We start from the raw sequence: 26,599 nt of genomic DNA, 5'->3' as shown, positions 1-26,599 counted from the left end.
CCACCGTCACATTACTCGAACACAGACTACTACATACAACATCGCATACTACCACCGTAACATAGCATTATACACTACAACGCACCGCTATATACCACCACCACCACAGCTGTATCACACTACACATTTATACACACCGCAGTTCACTACCATCCCCACATCATTATAACACACACTACTGTATACTACAACCCGTACCACTACATACAACTGGCACCACAACACACCAAACTGTCGCCTGTCTCTTTGAGAAACAGTTTCTGAAATCGCAGAACGATTTCGTGTTGTATATAAAACACAATGTGTAGAAGAATTGTTTATGCTATTATATTACAGTGTGTTTATTATTGCTGTATCGTGTAGAGACTTTGTAAATAGTGTGTGTATGGGCTGTAGTGTGTATATAATATTGTGTATGGGGTGTTGTATGTATATAACGTGTGTATGGGTTGTAGTGTTTGTCGATATTGGAAATTGTGTGGGTTGAGTGAACTGTTTCAATGGAATATATAACCCCAGTGTGTGGTATGTATGTATGTATGAATGAAAAGTGTACCATGCAGACACATATACGTTCGTGTGTGTATATATATATATATATTTATTCATATTAAATACTTATTAAACACACACACACAAAATGCTGTGTTATTCTACCGTTGTTCCTTGCATTTCGATAATTCTCACAAAATGTCCGTTTTCTACAATTTAACTTCCTTAAACAATATCTTCTCACGTTCATGTATTTTATGCTTTATTCAATTTCACCAATTTCCCCCTCATAACCAATTTGTCTCACCGTCAACAATGAAGTGAAACCTCACCTATTGGTGTTCTGTGTGCGGGTGTATAGCTGTCAGCTTATTTTGTGTGTGTGCCTCTGCATGTATTTGCGTGTGTGTCTGACAAAGCGTATCCTTGTATTTCATAGAGCATGTCCGCTGTGTGTATGAAAACCTTTCTATGTATTTCACAGACCGTTCCCTTGCATATATTTACCTGTGTGTATTTTGTAGAGCAATGTCCTTGTGTGTATGCCTTTGTTTAAAGAAGAGTGCATGATTCTCTATATATGCATTGTGTGCGTGTGTGTTGTTCTTGAGTTTGTTTTGTGTGTAATGTAACTGTACCTCTTGGTTTCTGTGTATGTGCGCCCTTTCAGTGTCATTTGTGTATCTATCTATATCTATATATATATATATATATATATATATATATATATATATATATATATGTGTGTTGTGTGTGTGTGTGTGTGTGTGTGTGTGTGTATATGTATATATATATATGTGTGTGTATATATATATATGTATATATATATATGTGTGTGTGTGTATATATATATATATATGTATATATATATATGTGTGTGTGTATATATATATATATATATATGTATATATATATGTGTATATATATATGTGTATATATATATGCATATATATATGTGTATATATATATGTGTATATATATATATGTGTATATATATATATGTATATATATATGTATGTATATATATGTATATATATATATATTGAGATAGAAGTCGTCAGAATTTTGGAAATACGAGAAAGGAGCGAAAGCGCTAATTATAAGGAAGAAATAAAAACGTTTTTTTTTCCAAAATTCTGACGACTTTTTTTCTCAAAATTCAATTTCTGTATATCACACCTAACACTATATATATATATATATATATTTAATTTATAGAAACGTAAATCCGAAGTGCACGTGTGTGTGCATGCATGCATGTATGTATGCATGTATGTATGTATGCATGTATGTATGTGTGTGTGTGTGTATGCATGTATGTATGTGTGTATGTATGTATGTATGCATGCATGTAAGTATGTGCGTGCGTGCGTGCGTGTCCAAGCGTGTGTGCATATAAGCTGATTCCTCTATTTACATATCGCATTTCGTTGCAGTATCTTAGCAACGACGAGAAAAAGAGAGATAGAGAGGGTGCTGAGAGGTAGAGACAGTGTGTGTGTGTGTGTGTGTGTCAGTCACCGCTTGAACCCCTGCCGCGGGTTCGATTTATAACACGCCTTTCATTCCAAGCATGACACACTTTCAATTTCCCCTCTCTCCCTCCCTGTCTCTCTCTTCCTTTCTCTCTCTCTATCTCTCTCTCTCTCTCTAATTTTCTATTTCTGAAATCACTCTTAATTACCAATTCAATTAATACCATGTATCGGTTTTAATATTTATTTTGATTTATCAATATGTTTTTTAATGGTCGACGAGGTTAATTATTCTACGTCCTCCCCTGTTTTATAATCTGTCTCCCGTCAAATCTGTCACTTTCGTCTCTTTCTGCCCTCGCCCACCACCACAGAGCAAACAAAGCAGCTCTACTACTACTACTACTACTACTACTACTACTACTCAGCCTCTCAACAAAGATGCAAATGACAGCCAGGTCTCCCCACCTCTCTTTCACCTTCGACTGTCTTCTTATTGCGTCCCAGGTTGTGTTCTGTTGCTAAGACATGCTAAAATGACGAGATGGTCATGTACTGGAATGGCTGTTTGATCATAGGTCTGTTCAATTAGAACCTTCAGAGAAGGAGCAAAACAACAACAACAACAACATCAACACCAGCAATAATGACAGCTGTGAAGAAGCCTCTATGTTGTGGCCATTCGCCCTGCAATAATATAGCATCCGACTCTGTGTGCCCTCTCCTCAAACCAACATCTGTTGCCTTAATAAAAGGCATAAATGGGATAATGTCATCTATATTATATACTTGTTAGAAATACAGGATGGTCACGGATGGAATTCTTTTTTTTTTTTTTTTGGTGTTTGAATGTCTGCTTGATCAGGGCTGGTATTTCTTCTGGATTTTTACTTTTCTAATTTCAAATTCTACCAAGGTCAGCTCTATCTTTCATCCTATCGGGGGTCGATAAAATAGGTACCAGCTGAGCACTGGCATTAATGTAACAGACTTACCCCCTCCCCTCAAAACAGCTGGCCTTATGCCAAAATTTGAAACCCCACCTCCTTCTTCATCATCATCATCATCATCATCATCATCATCATATTCTTCTTCTTCTTCTTCTTCTTATTATTATTATTATTACACAGTAGTTATATATTTTCATATTTATGGAGTCGTGGTGGAGTGAGGAGATGATATTGTGAAGTTAGTGGCTGTTGTGTCTTTCCTAGAAGTGATATTGACAACAATATGGTGTTTGTAGATGCCCCTCCCCTGTACACACACACAGACACACACACACACATCAGGTGTACTCTGACCAACCGACCAGATATATGATTAAAGACATTCCATCAGTGACCTTTGTCCCTCCCTCCCCCCCTCCCCACTTCTGTCCTTCTTTGCATGTGGCTGTATCTAGGACTACATGTGTCACCCCAGCCAGCCATCCATCCTCCATTTTTTTCTTGGTCTTTGTAGACAGTAAGGATGTAAATTGAGGGAAATTTGACTGCTATTTCTACCAGGCTGGAAGACCACAGTTGAACCTGGTTGCACTGTGAAAGGCAGCAACAGCAGTGGTGGTGGATGTTGACCACCAGGACAATTGTTGTTAATGGTTTTATTTAGCCCCAGGTCAGCTATGACTGAGCAAAGCAAGACTTATCATTACAGTCGTTCCATGCATGACTGCCCTGTCTGTTGATTGTTTTTTTCTTCTTCCAATTTTCAATTTTTTTTTTATCAGGCTGTGTGAATATTCAAGGGCCACATAGCGTCATGTGTCCTTTTTGTAGAAGGAAGAAGGGGTGGAGAACAATTTGGCTGCTATTTCTGGTGAGCACGTCAAATGACTGCATAAGAAGCTTGTGACATATGGTTACATGCATGTGATGATGATGATGATGGTGTTAGATTGTGGTGGTGGTGGTGGTGGTGGATAATGTTGTCGGTTTACACTGTTGTTCCTTTTTCTGGGCATTTTCTTGATCATTGTTGCTGTTTATTCTGTCTGTGTGTCCAGGCCAGCATTATTGATATTGAAGCACTTCCTTCCTTCCATACATACTTTACAAAAAAAGAAAAAAAAGAATCATCATCATTGTCACTCCCTCCTCTGCCTCCTCCACCTCCCTCTTCCAAGCTCCTCCTCCACCATCACATTCTCAGACTACCCCTCATCCTTACATTCATTATAATAACTGCCACCATTATATTCCTTTCTCTCCTCACGATCATCATTAACATCACCAAATAGGGAGCGTCTAGTTTCTATATGGTTGCTAGACCGGCTAGAAACAGCAGCCAACTTTCTTTTAAACCACACTCGTAAAGGAAGGACAGGTAGGATAATAATGTTGGTCTAGGATATCAGTGAAATAGAAATGAAGAAAAAAAAACCTGGGATGGCACACCTGGAATCTTTGATCAAAGGTCTGCTGGGTCAGAGCTGACAAACACCACCATACTGTGCATGCTCTGCCTCCTCCTCCTCCTCTTCCTTTTGCTCTTCTTCTCACCATCATCATCATCATCATCAATATAATGTTCGGCCAATCCACAGAACCATCATGACCCAGCATGAATTGGGCTTCTGCACTTTTTTGCACCTTTAATCTGCACTCACATGTGCACCTGCTTAAGTATGCACAGTTTACTGCATTTCACCATTGCAGCTGCTTCTACAATCCTTGATTCTTGCACTTCAGTGTGCACCTGTGCTGTGGACTTAATGTGCACCATACAGCATAATGCAACTAAATAAGTGCATGTTTTACATACTGCTGTGCACCAAGACCTACAGACGAGTGTTTTGCAACACTCCACTGAGCACCCGTTGTGCATACTTCAATATGCACAGGTTCCTGCACTCTCCTGCTCTTCTTATTCAGAAGGACATGAGTATGCACATTTTCCCCGGAGGACAACTTGCATCTCTTCATGGTGCCAACTGTGTGCATTTCAACGTGCATTCAGACATCACAACTATTTACTTCATAACAATGTTCACCCCTCTGCAACACTGCCTTGTGAATTTCCTTGCAGCCTTTCTCGCTGTGCCCCAGTGCATCACTGCACACAGCCACCATCAAGGCAACTTCATCTGCTGGATATGCAGATGCATCTATCCTGCTGTTCACAACTCAGTTATGCAGCAAAATGACCGGTCATGCACCACTCCAGCACATTTTTCCAATGTGCACCAATATATTTATTTTATTATGCACACTGTTCTGCAGCTTGTTGCATCTTTTCTGATGTCAAATCTGCACCTCTTGTTGTGTCAGGGACTTCTGCATTTGCTTCAATATCTACATATTTATACGAGTGTGCAGCTAATGCAAAATACGTCATGTATATATATATATATATATATATATATATGAACATACATACACACATATATGTGTATGTGTACACATGTACAGACACACACACACACACAGAGTTTGTTTCAACTAAATCAGTTTGAGGTGTTGCTATGGATTTCCCTCATGGGAATCTCTGTAGCAACTGATTCATCTGAAAATTATTACATGCTACCATAGTGTGAAGTACTCTTATCCACTTTCTCTCACTAGTTACAACTTGTGTGTGTGTGTGTGTATACGCATAGTGTATATGTAGTGCACATGTGTGTGTATATGTAGTATATATTTATATGTAGTGTGTGTGCATGTATATATTTTGTGTGTGTACATATAGTGTATGTATAAATATATATAGTGTGTGTATATGTATGTGTGTATATATATATATATATATATATATATATATATATAGTGTATAGTGTGCATGTTTATATATAGTGTGTATGTGTATATATATATGTATGTGTGTGTGTGTATATATGTATATACATCTGTATGTCTATATATTTGTGTGTGTATGTGTGTGTATATGTATATCATGTGTGTGTGTATATATGTATATACATCTGTATGTCTATATATTTGTGTGTGTATGTGTGTGTATATGTATATCATGTGTGTGTGTATATATATATATATATATACACACATGATTATATATATATATACACATGATTATAGCAAATTATTTTATATATGCTTTCCATGCTGGTATGGGTTGGAGAGTTTGGTTATCACACTCTGAGTCACTTTTTGTTTGGTGTTAATGGCCTTCTAGCTGGGCCAGAGGACTATGCTTTGTTCAGACAATTCATTTTGTGATTTGGTTTCTAAAGTTGGAAGCTCTTCCAGTCACCAACCACTCTACAGAAGGTATTGTCTACATTTTATTACAGCACCTGCACTCAGGAGATTGCTATGTCTAAGGTGTCCTCTCAACCCTATGTTGTCTCTGCTTTTTCACCAACACCATTACAAAGTGTATTGGGTGCGTGTCACCTTGGCACTGGCGCTAGTGAAGTTGCCTTGTATCCCATAAAAATAAGGAATCCTTGCTACACTGTGATGTATGTGTTTGTTCAAGACAAGTAAGAGGGTAGATAAAAGAGAAAAGAGAGAGAGAGAGTAATGATAGAAAAGAACTTGGGTGGGTGAGTGAAGGTACAAGGATATGTTGTAGAAACAACGATTGGAGAACAAGGGTGGAAGATAGCAATGGATAATGGTAAGTGTAAGTAATGGGCGGAAAGAACAAATAGCTTAGAACAGCGAGAGTAATGACAGGTGTTAAAGAGAAAAATGATATAGAGCAGTGTGTAGTGGAAACTCTACTAGTCTTGGTAGCATAATACAGGGAAAAGAAGAGAGAGAGAGAGAGAGTGATTGGGGAGAGACAAGCACCAGTAAGGTAAATGCTGGTGAGATGAGAAATGGGAGATAAGTGCTGAGGGAGATGAGTACAAGAGGGATTAACAGGAGGGAAATAACAAGGTATCAAATCAGGTAGGGGAAGAAGCGGGAATATATATATATAAACTTGATTGGACATATTGTTTAAGAAACCCAAATTTCTATGCATATATATATATATATATATATACACACATGTACACAAAAGATGTCCCTCACCTTCCATTTGTAATATTTGACTCACACATGCTTATGCAATCAGGTTTTTTCCCCCCAGCACTTTGCGCTGTCTATTGAGATGGTCCTCTGTCATTTTTTTGAGGTGTAACACTTTGGGGTCACTCTTCACCATTTTGACCCATGTCTTCCTCTACCACATGTTCCTTTCACATTGAACAGTTTTTATGCAGCTGGCATCCTTCGTTTTAATCATGTGCCCACACCAGTTCAGTTTTTTCTCATGCACACTACATCTGAATTCTCTTAAATTCAATTTTTCTTTCACCTCATTGATACTCTGCCCTTCATACATGCAGACGTCACACATCCAGCAGAGCATAGTTGATTCATTTCTTTCTATTTTTTGCAAATCTCTGCATTCAGAGCCCATGTTTCACTAGTATGCAGCATTGCATCATGAATCTACCTTTCACTGAGGTAGAAGACTTTTGTTGCCAGCTGTGGTAATAATTCCACGAAATTTTTCCACCCCATTCTTACTCATTACAACTACCTGTACAGGTCACAGAAGCTACCAACTTCTAGTGAGCCTTCTGGACATTTGAAAGACTCTTTCATTCTAGTGCAGTTAATTCTGCTTATTTCCTTCTCTGTTAACCTGTTTGTGATTCCACTACACTTTTTGTGTACTCCATAGTTGACACAAGGTACAACATATGAATTTTCTACATACTCCTTTGTTGCATATGGATCATGGCCATATCCTTGAAGACAGTAGGGTCCCATTCTTTCTCTTACTTATTCATACTTTAGTTTAATGCTTCAAGATTCTAGGTTTTGTTTCCACAGTTGAAATTTCTTCTCTGAATCTCTTACAAATTTTGTTTAAGTAACTTGGTCATCAGCATTTAGTTCTGATGGACATTCATTCTTAAGGTCTTGGTGGGCTATAATAAATAAAAGAGGACTGGGTTCTGATGGACACCTTCGTGAATGTTACCATTTGTTGTTGAACCTTCCTGATTATCTCTACATTAATGTGTATTATGTGTGTGAATGTGTATGTATGTGTTAACATATGTATGTGATTATGTGCATGTTATTCCTAATATGAACGTGTGAATACATACATATTGTGCCTGTGCATGTGTCATACACACACACACACATGAGGGGGAATCAAAATTTATACACACTCTTATTTTTTCAATGTATTTACACAGAAGCAGGGCATAAACAAGTAAATAACTTTTCTATGTAGTTTTCTTCCTTTTCAATGGTCCAGTGGTCCACAAGCTTGTGTATTCCCCCCAAGAAGGTATTTAGTTGGTCATGCAACCATTTCTTTCACATCTTCATCTGTAGGAAGTCAATGACCTTATAAACCATCTTTGAGCAGTCCAAAGATATGACAGTTGGAAGGGGTGAGATCTGGACTGTAGGCAGGGTGTTCCAACACCTCAAAACCCAGTTAGTTAATGGTTTTAACAGTCTGGGTGGCCATGTGTGGCTGTGCATTGCCATGCAACAACAAAACTTTCTTCAACAACAGGCTTTGGCGTTTGGTGTGAATTGGTGCTTCAGTTTGTTGGCCAGCAAAGGTACTGTGTCTTGCACTGTTGATCGTAGACCCCTTTTCCAGGTAGTCTTCCAGTATAGGTGTTTTTGAGTTCCAAAAAAGAATTAGCATCACCTTTCCCGAGTCTTGAATTGTTCATCGCTGGCAAGCCAGGATGTTTCCACTCCATACTCTCTATCTTTTGGATCCTACCTCATAATGATGAACCCACATATCATCTCCTCTGACTATTCCGCTCATTGTTCTTCTTGCTAGTGGAGTGGCCATGCTTACACTGTAAACCCCTGAAATAAAATGGTACTCTCAGGATCAAACTTTGACGGCATGACCACAATACTTCCAACTATAAGCACACAGGTGCAGCAGAAGGCAGTGTGACAATAATAAAGATATGTCATGGTGAAAGTGCGGACAGTTTTTTGCTTCCCCTGACACACACACACAAACACATATTGTATATATACACGTGCATACTTATGCATGTATGTATATTTAATTTTATGATATATGTTATATTTCCATATATCTGTGTGGTAAGTAGCTTGTTTACCAACCACATGGTTCCGGGTTCAGTCCCACTGCGTGGCACCTTGGGCAAGTGTCTTCTACTATAGCCTCGGGCCGACCAAAGCCTTGTGAGTGGATTTGGTAGACGGAAACTGAAAGAAGCCCATTGTATATACGTGTATATATATGTGTATATATATATATAATATATATATATATATTATATATATATATATGTATATATATATGTATATATATATATTATATATATATATGTATATATATATATATATGTATATATATATATATGTATATATATATATATGTATATATATGTATGTATATATATGTATGTATATATATATATATGTATATATATATGTATGTATATATATATATGTAATATATATATATGTATGTATTATATATATATATATAATATATATATATATATTATATATATATGCGTGTGTGTGTTTGTGAGTCTGTGTTTGTCCCCCTAGCATTGCTTGACAACCGATGCTGGTGTGTTTATGTCCCCGTAACTTAGCGGTTCGGCAAAAGAGACCGATAGAATAAGTACTGGGCTTACAAAAGAATAAGTCCCGGGGTCGAGTTGCTCGATTAAAGGTGGTGCTCCAGCATGGCCGCAGTCAAATGACTGCAACAAGTAAAAGAGAGAGAGAGAAAAAGAGAGTATATACACACACCTATGTATGTATGTATGTATATTGTCATCACCATCATCATCATCATCATCAGTGTTTTGTCTATTTCACCCTGTTGGACAGTTTTTTAAAACAGTACTTTACAACCAGATACTTTTCAGGTGCTTCTTAAGATCTGCAGGTATATGGTGTACCTATTTCTAATATTATGATACACAGAATAAATGCAGGCCAATGTCCAGTCCATCTAACTGTTCAGCTGTCTTTTACTCAGGCCATTTACAGAAGAAATGTTTATTCATCCATCTTGCATCTCTTTCCTTCTTACATTCTCTTTTGTGTTTTCTTCCTCTCACTCTCTGCCCATCCCATTTGTCTGTCTATCCATGTATTTGTCTGCAAAACATAGATTATGGCTTGTAAATACATGATTTGTATAAAATGCAGGGTTTACATCATCATTTACACTTTGCACCACACACACGCACACGACTATCATGCAATGTTGAGGCAAGGAAGCAAGAAATGAGGATGCGTATGTATGTGTGTGGTGTGTATATATGTATGTTTGCATATATATATATGGTGAACTCTCCTACTCTAAATGATGGATGAGGGTTCCACAATTTCTTGCTGAACAACCTGCTAACAACCTCTACAGATAAATTGTTGAAAGGGATCAAATCAACATTGCCTATACAGATGCACGATGTGCTGTACCTCAGAGGATGAAGCGATAATATGGCAATAAAGGGTTTTGCTCAAAAACACAATGCACCGCCTGGTCTGAGAATAGAAACCATAATCTTGCAATCATGAGTGCAACACCCTAACCACTATGCCACATGCCTTCACACATACATTTATGAATGCTTGTGTGTGTATATATGAGGGGGAACTCAAAGGGAACTGGGATTTTGCAATATTGTTTTATTTGCTTAGTTAATACTTTTATCACCTACAAAGTATTTCCCATTTGAAGCCATGCATCGGTCAAGACATGTAGATATTTCCATTGTTTGAGGCAGTCCTGGAACTCTTGCGAAATGATGCCTTTTAGCTCCTCCATCATTTTTTCCTTCACCCCTTCCACATCTGCCGGAGAAATTTGAATGCCAAAGGTTTAAATTATTGTGAATATAATTGAATAAATTACAAGCAGCCTCTCTCAGGTTCATACTCTTGAAAGCTGTATGATGACCTTGCTAGTGTTGGTGCCTTGAAAAAAACATCAGTAATCTTTGTAAAGTGACGATGCCTTAGAAGAACATCCAGCTGTAGGAACCATGCCAAAGCAGACAGTGGAGAACAATGCAGCCCTTGTACACATTAAATCATGCCAAACCGTCCAACCCATACCAGCATATAATATGGATGTTAAATGATTATGATAGGCAGCCTCATTGGGGTGGTTGCCACTAAAAAGAAACAAAAAAAAGGCCTGGGGCACTCTGTAAAGTGGTTTCTAAGTGATGTTTGTATGTGCATGTGTGTGAATGTATCTGTGTATATACATATGTGCATGCATGTATATATAAGCATACATGCATGTGTATATATATATATATATGCATGCATGTATGTATGTGTATATGTGTGTATACATATTCATGTCTGCATGTGTGTGTGAGTGTATATGTATATGAGGTGGTATCAAAAAGTTCCCAGACTAGTTCTGTAGTGTGCCAACAGATGGCAGTACACAGTTGTGTGCACAGTGAGAGCTACCACTGACCTTGATGAGGCAGTCTGCTGAGGGACATTGCTGTGTTTACATTGCAAGTTGTGAAATTTGTGTTTTTGTGATCACGTGTATGCTGTAGTCTGTGATTTTTGTCATGAGCAGGAAATTGGAACAAAGAGCCAATATGAAATTTTGTGTTAAACTTGGGAAGTCTGCTATAGAGACATTGAGCATGTTTCGGCAAGCTTACGGCAATGAGGCAATGGATCATAGCCAAGGTTTCTAGTGGCATGGGTGCTTCAAAAGCAGAAGAACATCCCTGGAAGACAATGAGTGGTCTGTAAGACCTGCCACAAGCAATCCCCTCAGAAATGTGGAGAAAATTCATCAGCTGGTGCATGAGGATCATCAGAGGACAATCAATGATGTTTTAAAGCATTTGGCTAAAGTGACCGAACGTGTGGAAAACAAAGAATTGAATTCTTCATGACCACAATGCACAGTGTCACCAAGCTCTCCTCACTTGTAAATTTCTCACCAAAAACAACATGGTATCACTTCAGCACCCACACTATTTGCCAGATTTAGCACCAGCAGACTTCCATCTCTTCCCCAAAATGAAAATGCAGCTCAGAGGTTGCCATTGAGATCCTGAGCGAATTTCTCAACTTGCTTATGGAAAATGGCTTCCAGACCAGATTCCAAAAGTAGCAGGAATACTGGGACTGATGTAATGCTGCACATGGTGACTATTTCAAAGGAGATGACGTTGAAACTTGGGTAAATAAGTTATTTTTTAATGAACATAACTAGTCTAGGAACCTTTTGATATCACCTCATATGTATATGTGTATCTACATATGTGTGGAAGCTTATTGCATTTATATATATATATGTTTGTGTATGTCTTTGTGTGCTTGCCCCCCCTGCCTGTTTGACAACTGGTATTGGTTTGTTTACATTCCCATAAAAGTGAATAAGTACCAAACTTTAAAAAAATAGTACTGGGATCAATTTGTTTGTCTTGAACCCTTCAAGAAAGCGCTAATTGCTACTCTGTGTTTCTTATTTCTGATATAATCTTTTCCTCATCACCTCCTCCAATGCTCCCTCCCCATTTTTCTCTTGAAAGTACTTGGTGACCCTGTCAGTGCAAGGTGCCACTTAAAAGCATCCTGTCCACTCTGCAAAGTGGTTGGTGTTTGGAAGGGCATCCAGCTGTAAAAACCTTGCTTGCGCTTGCGCCACGTATAAAGCACTAAGTCTACTCTGCTGAGTGGTTGGTGTTAGGAAGGGCATCCATCTGTAAAAATCCTGCCAGAACAGTCCCAGAAGTCTGGCGCAGGCTTCAGCCTGGCTGGCTCTTGTGGTACCATCCCATCCATGCTAGCATGGAACACAGACATTAAATGATGATGATGATGATATATATATATATATATATGAAATCATCAACACCATAATTTAACATCCATGTTCTCTCTCTCTCCCTCTCACATACACAAACATACACACATGTAATTTGCACGCCTTGTATGCATATGTAAACATACACACACACATACACATATGTATATGTGCAACTGTATGTGAATATACGGAAGCTGATTATCATGATGATGTATGTGTTTTGTGTCTGTCATCATTGCTATATGGTTACATATTGTTAGCATGGCTTCTAACACCATGGAAACCATAATCTTCTGAGAGAGAAAGAGAGAGAGAGTATACCACAATTCAACAAGACATCTAGGACGTGTATTGAACAAACATTGGTGTGTGCATGTGTGTGTGTGTGTGTGCGTGTATATATATATATATATGTTTGTGTATATATATATATAGTTATGTATGTGTGTGTATGTATACACACATACACATCCATGTATTTATGTTTACAAATATATATGTTATATATATGTGTACATACAGTGTATATGCATATATATATATATATACTGTATGCATGTGTGTGTGTGTGTGTGTGTGTGTGTGTGTGTGTGTGGTTTCCACCTTGTCAAAGACAGTCAGCCATTGACAGTTTCCTGCGCAGTGACTAATTTCTTAAATGTCTTATTGGATATTCCAGCACGTTGCGTCTGATTTATAAACATATGCTCATTAGAGTGATGCAAGTTCAATCCCACCGACTGGTAGACATAAAGCTGAAGAGTTTCTCCATTTTGGGCTGTAAATTGTGATAAAAAAACAAACAGGTATTTCTTATTAATTAGCAGTATCAAATTATTATTATCACCATCATCATGACATTGTGTTAATGACAATCCCCATTATTATTATTATTATTATTGTTATTTCCACTACCACAACACCGCAACCAAGAACAACAACCATCACTATAATCATCATCATCATCTCCAACAGCAATGCCAATAACAATGCTCATCCCCCCAACACCTCCATCACCATCATCACTGACAGCAACAACATAATTGCTATTGTTATCTAACGAGCCACGGCAGTTGATTGACTGACTCATTAGAGTGTTAGACAACATTACCTTTATGTTCAGAGTTCAGATCTCATCCAAGTCAACTTTACTTTCTGTTTTCTGAGGGTCAGTAAAATAATGTACCCGTTAAGTTCCGGGGTTGGTGTTATCAGCTAGCTCCCTCCCTCCCTCCCTACAAATTACTGGCCTTGTGCCTAATTCAGAAACAATTGTTGTTGTTGTGATTATTGTTATTATTATTGTTTTGCATCTCGGTAGATTCTGTGAGAGCTGACAGTAGCTTGCTGTCAGAGGTCTTAAGGGTCTCTTTCTGCACATGATAAGCTTCGATACTTGGTTGTCAATTATCTTGGGAGACATTCGACATCCAAGTACCAATTGCAAATTCCTAGCTGTTCCCAGTAGAGCAGTTTTTTGGGGCTTGCTCTGCTTTCATGTCAATTCCAATTTCTTTGACATATTTCTCAAACTTGCTTGTTAATGCTCCGAGTGCCCCTACAGCTACTGGAATGACAGATACTCTCCTCATAGTCCCGTTCTTGCAATTTTGTCTTTTAGTAGTCTGTACTTTTCAATTTTTTCTAGTTCTTTGTCCCTTATGCGTGCATCTCCAGGTATTGCAATATCTATGATCTTGGTTTCCTTTTTTCCTTTATCTACCACAACAATATCTGGTCTTCGAGCCTCGATTAGGGAGTCACATTGGATTGTAAAATCCCACAGTGTCTTATGTTCCTTGTTCTTGGTGATTCCTTCTGGTTCATGTTTGTACCATTTCCATGCTCTGTTCAGGCCGTACTTTTCATATAGCCCCCAGTGCGTTATTGTGCCTCCTCTTGTAGTGCTTTTGGGCCGGCTTGCTACACTCACTCACAGTATGTGAGATTGTTTCGTTTCTGCTGCCACACAACCTGCAAAGGGGCAATTTGCTACTCTTATCTATTTGGAACTTGGTGTAATTAGTTCTCAGATCTTGTTCCTGGGTGCTGCATATCAATGCCTCAGTGCATCCTTTCTGTTCACTTTTTCATAACCATTGTTCCTGAGCACTGCATATCAATATCTCAGTATTATTATTATTATTGTACACGGACTTTTTTCAAACGGACAAAACCCTTTGTAACTTTTGTCCTGTGTTTTGTCCCTTTATGTTTTAATTGATTTTTGTTAGCCCTTGTGGCCAATAAATGAATTAATTATTATTATTATTATTATTATTAAAGTGGTGAGGTGACGGAACCATTAGCATGCCAGGTGAAATGCTTAGCAGCATTTCATCCATCTCTATGTTCTGAGTTCAAATTCTGCTGAGGTCGATTTTGCCTTTCATCTTCTTGGGGTTGTTAAAATAGGTACCAGTTGAATACTGGGGTCAATATCATCGGCTATCCCCCTCCAAAACTGCTGGCCTTCTGCCAAAATTTGAAGCCATTATTATTATTGTTGTTGTTATTTGTGGTGTGTTGGCAGAATTGTTGTATTATAAAAATGCTTTGCGTGTTAGTTCCTCCTCTCTACATTCTAAGTTCAAATCCCGCTAAGGTTGACTTTACCTTTCATCATTTTGGGATGGATGAAATAAGTCCCAATTGAGCACTGAGGTTGATGTAATTGACTAGCCTAATCCCTCAAAATTTCAGACCTTGTGCTTAGAAAGGATTATAATTCTTTTTCTTTTATTAAGGTGCTGGATTAGCAGAAACATTCATGTCAGACAAAAATGCCTTGTGTTTTTCTTTCTGACTCTTTAGAATTTGAGTTTGAATTTCCTCCCGGTCACCTTTGTCTTTCGTCATTTTGGGGTTGATAAAATAAAGTAGGATTTGAACTCAGAACACTCAGTGTCAGAACAAATACTGCAGACTATTTTATCCAATTCTCTAATTTGCCACTTTGATGCCCAATGATAGGAGTCCAAATTTTGCCAGAGTCGACTCTACATCTCTTTTCACTCATTTGACTGTGGCCATGCTGGAGCACCGCCTTTAGTCGAGCAAATCGACCCCAGGACTTATTCTTTGTAAGCCTAGTACTTATCTATCGGTCTCTTTTTGCTGAACTGCTAAGTTACGGGGATGTAAACACACCAGCATCGGTTGTCAAGCGATGTTGGTGGGGACAAAGACAGACACACATACACATACATCATCGTCATCGTTTAGCGTCCGTTTTCCATGCTAGCATGGGTTGGACGGTTCAACTGGGGTCTGGGAAGCCAGAAGGCTGCACCAGGCTCCAGTCTGATCTGGCAATGTTTCTACAGCTGGATGCCCTTCCTACGACGGGCTTCTTTCAGTTTCCATCTACCAAATCCACTCACAAGGCTTTGGTCGGCTCAAGGCTATAGTAGAAGACACTTGCCCAAGGTGCCACGCAGTGGGACTGAACCCGGAACCATGTGGTTCGTAAATACATACATACACACACATGCAAAAACATGGCTGTATGGATATGGAGTTTACTTTGTAACCACATGGTTTTGGGGTCCATGCTCATTGTGTGGCACCTTGGGCAAGTGTCTTCTGCTGTAGCTGTGAGTCAAACAATACCTCCTTGATGAAACAGGTAGACTGAAACTGATAGAAGCCCATTGTGGATATGTGTGTATGTATAGAGGTGTGTATGTCTGTCTATGTACATGTGTGTGTATTGTGTAGAGTAATGCACATGAGTATATGTGTGTTTTCATGTGTATATATAGGTGTGCACATAAGTGTGTATAGATTAAATACACACACGTGCAGCCTAAATTGCTTATTGAAGTAGTAACCTCCTCCTTCGTTACCTCAATTACAAAGTCAGTTAACCTACCATATCTCCTCGCTTTCATTGTATTTACTCCACCCACCTCTTTCTTTTTCGTGTGTCACACATGTCCCTGTCCCTGCCTTATTTTACATGTTTAACATACATGCACTCCCTTCCTTGTAACTTCCACTTAACACTCCCACTCACCCGTCTCTTTCCATCAAAATATCAATCGGCATATCTCTCTCTCCTCATCCTACCTCTCCTTGTCTCTTACTTTCCCCTTCTCCATCTGTTTCCTTCTCTCTTACTCTTTCCCTCCCATTCTTTTTTACTCTTCACCTTTCACTTTCCTTCTACCTCTTCCTTTATCTCTTACTCTCACTCTCCATTTCACTTGTTCTTTCATCCCTTACTCTCCCCTCTACCTTTCCCATTCCCTTTCTTTTCATCTCTCTACCTGTGCCCTTCTTTCCCTTTCTCTCTACCTTGGCTATAGTAGAAGACACTTGCTCCAGGTAGCATACAGTGGTACTGAACCTGAAACCATGTGGTTAGCCGTATCTATACTCTTTACTCGTTTCAGTCATTTGACTGCAGCCATGCTGGAGCACCACCTTTAATCGAGCAACTCGACCCCAGGACTTATTCTTTTGTAAGCCCAGTACTTATTCTATTGGTCTCTTTTGCCGAACCGCTAAGTAATGGGGATATAAACACACCAGCATTGGTTGTCAAGAAATGCTAGGGGGACAAACACAGACACACACGCATACATATATATATATACAACGGGCTTCTTTCAGTTTCCGTCTACCAAATCCATTCACAAGGTTTGGGTTGGCCCGAGGCTATAGTAGAAGACACTTGCCCAAGGTGTCACACAGTGGGACTGAACCCGGAACCATGTGGTTGGTAAACAAGCTACTTACCACACAGCCTGCTGCCATGGTGAAGTGCCACCCTGAAGAATCTTAGTCGAATCAATCCCAGCACTTATTACCTTTTTTTTAAAGCCCAGTATTTATTCTATTAATCTGTTTTTGCCAAACTGTTAAGTTAAAAGGACATAAACACACCAACACTAGCTGTCAAGCAATGGTGGGGGACAAAAAGACACACACACACATGTATGTATGATGGGCTTCTTTCAGTTTCTGTCTACCATTCACAAGGCTTTGGTTGGCCTGAAGCTATTGTAGAAAACACTTGCCAAAGTTTGCTTGCAGTGGGACTGATCCTGGAACCATATGGATAGGAAGAAGATGTCTTACAACACAGCTGTGTGTGAAGAGGTGGAAAAATTCAGGTCAATGTTTTATTTATTGATCTTCAGTGTGTGATAAGATCTTTGATAAAATCGCTTCAAGTTACTTGGGTCAGTAACGATGGCTTTATGTTGTCATCTGATCTTTTAGAAATGGTGGCCAAATCTTCCTCAGACTCTACTCTCTTAAAAAAAGAATGGCAAGTGCACATGAAATGATGTAGTGTGAGACACCTCTTAACAGTCTGCTAGTCATGGTTGGAATGTCTTTTGATTTGAATTTTGCTGGATTGAAGCTGATTAGCAAAGTTACCAGTTTCTCTATATGGTTCATCCTGGGGCAATATTGATATGGGAAATTGAAAATTGGTTACTGTAACAAACAATTCCATGGATGTTGTTTAGTCCCTGGTTTGCACTCACTCAGTTGATCTATTTATTATCAAAGGCGTCCCAGATGTAGCCATCCTGTCTTCTTAAGAATGACTTGAAAATATATCACATACCATATCTTTTCCATTGTGTAAGACAGTAGGGTGTGATTTGGTTGCTGCTTCTAGTATTCAGCTGACTTGTTATCAAAGGTGTTTATTATGTCTTTTTAGGATACATTCAATGTGTCCATCTCTTTTGTATAAGAAACTAGGGTTTGATTTGACTACTGTTTCTAGTATCTTGAGAAACTGTTTCCCCTCACGATTACGCTTGAATTATCCTCAATAGTACCATGAAAGTTTTATGAATGAATTAGTGATAATAATGACTATAACTGCTGCCGTGATCTTTAGTAGTAAACCAGTTTTATGAATGAATTTCTGATAGTAAAAACAAAGCATGTTATTGTAATATTTTTGTGTGTTTTATATTACTGCAGAGATGTAAGCAGTTCTTAGTGTTAAATGGAGATTTTAATTGTTATTTAATAGAATAAAAATAGTTGAGGCTTTCTGACACCAACCCATCTGAGAGCATCTCTGGTCATTTCTGTTACATTGTTCTGGTTTAAAAAATAATTTTAATTGAAACCTTCTTTCAAAATATCCATTCATCTTCTCCACTCACAGTCCCTGGGAGGGTTGTGGGTGTAGAATTCTCAAGCACTTCCTTCCTATCAGAAGCAACCGTCATTACACTTTCCTTGAAATGTCATCAAAATGTTAATGGAGGCGCAATGGCCTAGTGGTTAGGGCAGCGGACTTGCGGTCGGAGGATTGCGGTTTCGATTCCCAGACCGGGCGTTGTGTGTGTTTATTGAGCGAAAAAAAAACACCTAAAAGCTCCACGAGGCTCCGGCAGGAGGTGGTGATCCCTGCTGTACTCTTTCACCACTCTAAAGGCGGTGCTCCAGCATGGCCGCAGTCAAATGACTGAAACAAGTACAAAAAAAAAAAAAAAAAAAAATATGTCCCAGACACCATCTTGATAATGACAAAATTATTTTGCTATAAATTTTTCATTATTTTCAAAATTACTAGAAACAAAGGCAGAATATTTCAACAAATAGTGTAACAAAAGGGTTAAAGTGAATCTAAATTGAAATCTTCCATCAAAATTCCATGTTCATTTATGTTCCAAACTTCAGCTCAATAACGACAAAGTTATTTTAATAAATTCTTCCTGAATTTGAAAATTAACTGAAGCAAAGGCAAAATTTCAACAGCAAAATGATAACAAAGGGGTTTAAGGATACATTTGGAGATGTTTTTGAGATTGTCTTGTACACCTAACACACTACTTGATTTGGCACCATTGTCTTAAGCAAATGAGTGTTGATGTGGTCCTTGTCTGGTTGAAAATAGCAGTCAAATCTCTTTCAAGTCACTCTGTCATTGTTCCAAAAAGGATAGGCATATTAGGGAAAGTGGTTAATTCCTGGTACATAAAATGGTAAGGGGGTCACCACTGGAATAACTTTGATGATTGGTCTGCTTTTTCAGGTCTAACCTGGTGTCAGACAACATCCCCTGCCGAGTTCAGTGGGAGTTGGGGTAAACTAGTTAATATCAGTTGGGTCTACTCATCTGGTGTCAAAAGGTTTAGTCAAGCTAGAGTTACTGGGTCAAGCAACCTGGAACCAATGGGTTAATCTAACTGTAAGAAATCAAGTAAGAGATTTGTTGGGAAAAGAAAACCAGTTGTGCCTTCTCTGAGGGGAAGTCAACAAACCATGACTTGCACCCTCCATTGTTTTTTTGCTCTTTAAATAGTATAGAAAGAACTAAAAATGTGTTTACGTTCTTATTTAACCCACACTGAGGCATTTAGCATGTATACACTTCCTTACATATATTTAAATATGGATCTATTAGGGTGTGTGTGTGTGATATATATATATTTTTAAAGTTAGACAAGGTCGGTTTATGGGATTACCTTTAATCTAACTTTAATATATACTCCTCTATAACTTAGAGTGTGCTTCTTTTTTCGGATTTATGTTTACAGACGATATATATATATATATATATATGTTCACATACTATTACCACTAGAATAAGAATAGCCTGGGCAAAGTTTAGAAAGCTTCTACCCCTACTGGTAACAAAGGGCCTCTCGCTCAGAGTGAAAGGTAGATTGTACAATGCATGTGTGTGAACTGCCATGCATCATGGCAGTGAAACATGGGCCATGACTGCGGAGGACATGCATAGGCTCAAAAGAAATGAAGCTAGCATGATCCACTGGAGGTGTAACGTCAGTGTGCACACACGACAGAGTGTAAGCACCTTGAGAGAAATATTGGACATAAGAAGCATCGGATGTGGCATGCAAGAGAGACATTTGCACTGGTATGGTCATGTACTATGGATGGATGAAGAGGGTTGTGTGAAGAAGTGCCACTCCCAAAAAGTTGAGGAAATCCAGGGTAGAGGTAGACCCAGGAAGACATGGGATGAGGTGGTGAAGCATGACCTTCGAACATTGGGCCTCACAGAGGCAATGATGAGAGACCGAGACCTCTGGAGATATGCTGTGACTGCGAAGACCTGGCAAATAAAGTGAGTTCATGGCTGTATCCTACACTAGTTTCGCATAACCAGTGCCAACCCATTCAAAAGTACCTTAGATTGTAGGGTGACCTGCTGTGCTTGAGGAGACCTATTGAGTCAAGTACATCAACATCAAAATGAAAATCAAATGGAAATTGTAGTTGTGATACTCATGCCGGTGGCTTGTAAAAAGCACCACCCAAACATGGTAGATTTCCAGCACCACCTTGACTGGCTTCTGTGCCGGTGGCACATAAAAAGCATCAATTGATCATGGCCATTGCCAGCCTCCTCTGGACCCTGTACCGGTGGCATGTAAAAAGCACCCACTACACTCATGGAGTAGTTGGTGTTAGGAAGGGCATCCAGCAGTAGAAAAACTGACTGGTCAGACTGGAGCCTGATGCAGTCTCCTGGCTTCCCAGATCCCAGTTGAACTGTCCAACCCATGCTAGCATGGAAAACGGACATTAAATGATGATGATGATATGTTTATCTGTACACATAATATATGTATATTATATATAGATATCTATCTTTCTATCTATCTACCTATCTATATTTATATCTAGCCATGTATCCATCTGTATGACTTTCACCATATATAGCTAGTTGTCTGCCTTGATGTCTGTTCTGTGTGTGTGTGTGTTTGTGTTTCTATATGTATCTATGTTTCTGTGTGTTTGTTTATATGTCTGTCTATGTCTCTGGATGTGTATGTCTCTCTCTCTCTCTCTATATATATATATATGTATCTGTGTCTGTGTCTCTTTATACACATGTTTGTGTTATGTGTGTGTCTGCTATATGTCTCTGCGTATGTGTATGGCTTACACCCCACCACCTTCCCCTCTATCTGATCTATCAATCCTGTCAGTGTTTCATAATGATTATATTACAACAAGAATTCAGTCCAGCCGTCCGGTCATGTTTGAGAACTTTGACTCTGCTGAAGATTTTGGACTGATTCCATTAAGCAAACACCACCAGACAACAACAACAACAGCAACAATAACATGATAGTTGGTTCCAAGTTTCGTAGAATTGGTGAACAGAATTTCAATAAATCTGCAAGAACTTCATCTTTGAAACCAAGCAACTGTCTTGACTGACAGAGAATCACCATAACATTGCTAAAACCGCCACTGCCACCACCACCACTACATCACCAACACCACCTCCATCACTACTGCTAGTACTATTACACCACCAACATCAACACTATCACATCACCATCACTATTACTACTACTAGTAATACTATCATTGCCACCATCACCAACTCCAATATACTGATACTGACATTACTGCCATCATTACACCACCATAGCCACCACCACTATAACATCACACCACTTCAACTACCACCATCACAACACAAACACACTAACATCAATCAATAATATCACCATCACCATCTACCATAACAACACAACTCACCATCACCAACACTCCTAACACCAATGTTATCACAACTACCACCATCACCACTTCTACCATTTCCAACACCATTAACATTTATCTTATCACCACTACTACCACCATTGACACCACCTTATCAGTCAATCCATCTCCTTCTCTAATTCCACCATTAAGGAAATGTTGCTTAAATGGTAAAAATTTCATTAATAAAATACAAGAATTTTTATTCTTTCCTTCCTTTTAATTTCTTTCTTTCCATCTTTATCTTTCTTTCATATCTTATACTTTGTGACAGATATCATTCGTTCCAACGGACCAATCAATTAGAGCAATTAGGGAGTACTTAGTACTCTTAGGCAATGTTATTTGAATCCATTAGTTTGTCTGTGTGCGTGTGTGTATCATTTTATATCTGCTTTCTGTTCTGGAATGTCTTGCACAGGTTATTACACTCTGAGTCATTTCTTAAGGGTAGCTGCTGCTCCTAAAGACTAGCTCAATATACATTTTGTTTTGGCCTGCTTTCTACAACTGGATGCCCTTCCTATCATCATCAACTTCACACAGTATATGAAGTACATTTTCTTGTGGCACCAACACTAGGGAGGTTGAATAGTCATTGGCATGACAGAATTAAAGAGATTTTACAATCCCAGGCCATCTTCACTCATTTGCCATCCACTTTACATTATGTACTAATACTGGATGTATTTTTCATGGTACCAGCACTAGAAAGGTTGTCCAATCCTTGGTGGGATGGGACTAGAGGACATCTCAGTTCTACTTTGAATCTTCTTGCTCACCAATTACTGTAGAGTGTACACAGGGGAGAGTAATATTTCTATTTTGGTAAAAGCATTCGTAGGGAAAGGATCTCTCTCTCTCTATATATATATATATATATATATGTATATATATAAAACCACATGTGAATCATTGGTGATTTTCTTCCTTTCTTTTGGACTTTCCTGTATTTCCGAAGAAGAGCATCTGCTCGAAACGTTAAACCATTCTTTCCTTTCCTGAGTGTCTGCTATTACATTACATGTACCACGTCCTCGCATTGTTGTTTTTTTGTGTTTGTTCTCCTTTTTTGGGATTTACTATATATATATATATATATATAGTAAACAGAAAATGGAGAAATATTAATCAGCAACAATTGACTTGCATCAATTATTATTTTTTTAATTCAGTACAAATAGACTGTGTCCCATCTAACAGCTGTTGTATTGAATTAAAAAATAATTGATGCAAGTCAATTGTTGTTGATCAATATTTCTCCATTTTCTGCTTTATTTAAATTTGATTAACTTATGTTTATCTTTGTCATTACCTGTAACCTATGAGCATAATATGCTTGCATATGTATGTCCATGGTTAATTTATGTAATTATACTGGTAATATAATAGATTCTTTTATCCTGTAGACAGTTATTCCAACCTCTAACTCTACTAACATATATATATATATATATATGTTAGTAGAGGAGTGGCTGTGTAGTAAATAGCTTGCTTATGAACCACATGGTTCCAGGTTCAGTCCCACTGTGTGGCACCTTGGGCAAGTGTCTTCTACTATAGCCTTGGGCTGCCCAAAGCCTTGTGAGTGGATTCGGTTGACGGAAACTGAAAGAAGCCCATCGTATATATATATATATTATATATATATATATATATATATATAGTAAACAGAAAATGGAGAAATATTAATCAGCAACAATTGACTTGCATCAATTATTATTTTTTTAATTCAGTACAAATAGACTGTGTCCCATCTAACAGCTGTTGTATTGAATTAAAAAATAATTGATGCAAGTCAATTGTTGTTGATCAATATTTCTCCATTTTCTGCTTTATTTAAATTTGATTAACTTATGTTTATCTTTGTCATTACCTGTAACCTATGAGCATAATATGCTTGCATATGTATGTCCATGGTTAATTTATGTAATTATACTGGTAATATAATAGATTCTTTTATCCTGTAGACAGTTATTCCAACCTCTAACTCTACTAACATATATATATATATATATATGTTAGTAGAGGAGTGGCTGTGTAGTAAATAGCTTGCTTATGAACCACATGGTTCCAGGTTCAGTCCCACTGTGTGGCACCTTGGGCAAGTGTCTTCTACTATAGCCTTGGGCTGCCCAAAGCCTTGTGAGTGGATTCGGTTGACGGAAACTGAAAGAAGCCCATCGTATATATATATATATTATATATATATATATATATATATATATATATGTATGTGTGTAGATATGTTTGTGTGTCTGTGTTTGTCCTCCCAACATCACTTGACAACTGATGCTGGTGTGTTTATGTCCCCGTAACTTAGTGGTTCGGCATAAGAGACCAATAGAATAAGTACTAGGCTTACAAAGAATAAGTCCTGGGGTTGATTTGCTCAATTGAAAGGCGGTGCTCCAGCATGACCGCAGTCAAATGACTGAAGCAAGTAAAAGATATATATGTATGTATATACATACTCTCTTATATAGGCACACAACACTGTCTTTTCCTCACTTTGTAATCCTCCCCATAAAACAGCATTTCCGCTCTCCCCCCCACCTCTTTTATTTCTTTCTTCCCTCTTTTCTCTCACTTTTTCTTTCTTTTTTCTGATAAAGGACTCTAATGACTGAAAGATACTTTTCCTTCTTCTGTTGAAGAAAACTTGTCCCTTGTATTTTTTTCTTCTCTTTACTTGTTCATCACACATTCTTATTTAAATTGATGAATAAGTTTCCAGAATTTCAGTCACCCCACTCCATATAGCAACTGAATTAGAAATTTTTACCCCCACCTCCTCCTTCCTCAAGAAGCCACAACCAAGATATATCTCATAATGCTGCACGAGGAATCTCTGTGTCCCAATAATTTTTGGTAGGTCTCCAATTTATTTAATACTGTGTCTCTCTGCCAATAACATAAGCCTCCTTTTTGGTTTTGAGCTTAAACCATGTGGCAATCTGAGCCCTCATAAAAAGCTTGGTCTATATTCCACCCAGGTGATTTTAAAGCTCCTTCTTAATAGTCCAAGTTTTGACACCATGCAAAAAAAAAAAACTCTCATACTCAAATAATTAACTGCAGTAATCTTTGTTTTTCCACTTTGAAATTGTCTCAACCTATTAAATAACAGGTAAAACTGATTTGTATGCCTTAAATAACTCAGGTTAAGCTGATTTTTCTCTCTCCTCATGACTTGTTGAAAATGTTCACATTTAACAAAATAATAGCACAGGTAGAAAAACAATTTTCTCTTTCTGTAATTTGTTCAAAATGTTCACATTTAACAAGCTAATAACTCAGGCAAAAAACTAATTTCTCTTTCTGTAATTTGTTGAAACTGTTCAGATTTAACGAGGTAATAATACAGGCAGAAACTAATTTCCTTCTTTGACTTGTTGAAAATGTTCAGATTTAACGAGGTAAAAAGCTGAAATTACAAAGTTGCACACACCTCCACCTAACCATCTCTCCATTTCAGTCTTACACTCTCTGCTGATACCACCCTACCGTGTTTTATTTCTGTTTGAGATTAAAAAGATCAGGTCATGTGACTTTGAAATGTTGTCAATATTAATTTTAAGCTTTTTGCTTAATTTTATAACTTGTCACAATATGTATACACACACACATAAATGTTTGTGTGCATATATGTATATATATATGAAACTGAGTGTGTGTATTTAGTATTGACGTAGTAAAATCTGAAACATTTTACATGAAATATATAAACAAACATTTTATGTGTTATAACAGAAAACTTGTGTGTTTGTCTTTTATCTCTTGTCTATCATACATTTTTGTGTCTATCAATGTATCTATGTATGCATAAATATAATCTGTTTGCATATAACATCTCTGTATGTGTATCATAAATTTGTGTGTGTATATATATATATATAAATAAACACATATACATACTTTACCTGGATCACCACTCACACACATACCTACCCACTGTCACCTTGTCTAATACACATCCACCTACAAGTGTATATCCCCACCCACCCCTTCACACACACACACACATACATTTGAACACACAGATATTTTGAAATAGTTAAACCAACAGAAATGATGTGTCACATAAATTAATCTATAACTTAAAACACCTCATGATATAAATCAACAACAATATTGATTAATCTGGGTGGATATTTGGGTAGATGGGTGACCTAAACTGGGAGACAGTGTGTGTGTGTGTGTTTGAATTCAGTTTAGTTCCTCCTGTGTTCTCAAGCATATTGGGCAGCAAATTGACAGCACGTATGTATATGTGCATGTGTATGTACTTACACACATATATATCATCGCATAATGTTTGTTTTCTATGG

General features: G+C 37.9%; 1 protein-coding gene across 6 annotated transcripts in view; it reads left to right on the top strand.

The window, feature by feature from the left end:
- LOC115224732 (endothelin-converting enzyme homolog) overlaps window positions 1–26,599 on the top strand; it is a 154,199-nt gene that overhangs the window by 50,629 nt on the left and 76,971 nt on the right. Inside the window, exons 1-2 of one of the 6 annotated variants that reach the window (XM_036513560.1) lie at window positions 13,446–13,567; window positions 15,539–15,544. The exons of 4 other annotated variants lie outside the window; for them this stretch is intronic. The gene's annotated coding sequence lies outside the window, so the exon portion shown is untranslated. Of the gene's footprint in view, window positions 1–13,445; window positions 13,568–15,538; window positions 15,545–26,599 lie in introns of those variants that run through there. One more of the 6 variants, XM_036513562.1, reaches the window with a different exon arrangement.

This window comes from Octopus sinensis, linkage group LG26 (genome assembly GCF_006345805.1).
Source record: "Octopus sinensis linkage group LG26, ASM634580v1, whole genome shotgun sequence".
In the NCBI taxonomy this organism is placed as follows: domain Eukaryota; kingdom Metazoa; phylum Mollusca; class Cephalopoda; order Octopoda; family Octopodidae; genus Octopus; species Octopus sinensis.
This window is presented reverse-complemented; position numbering and strand designations above follow the sequence as displayed.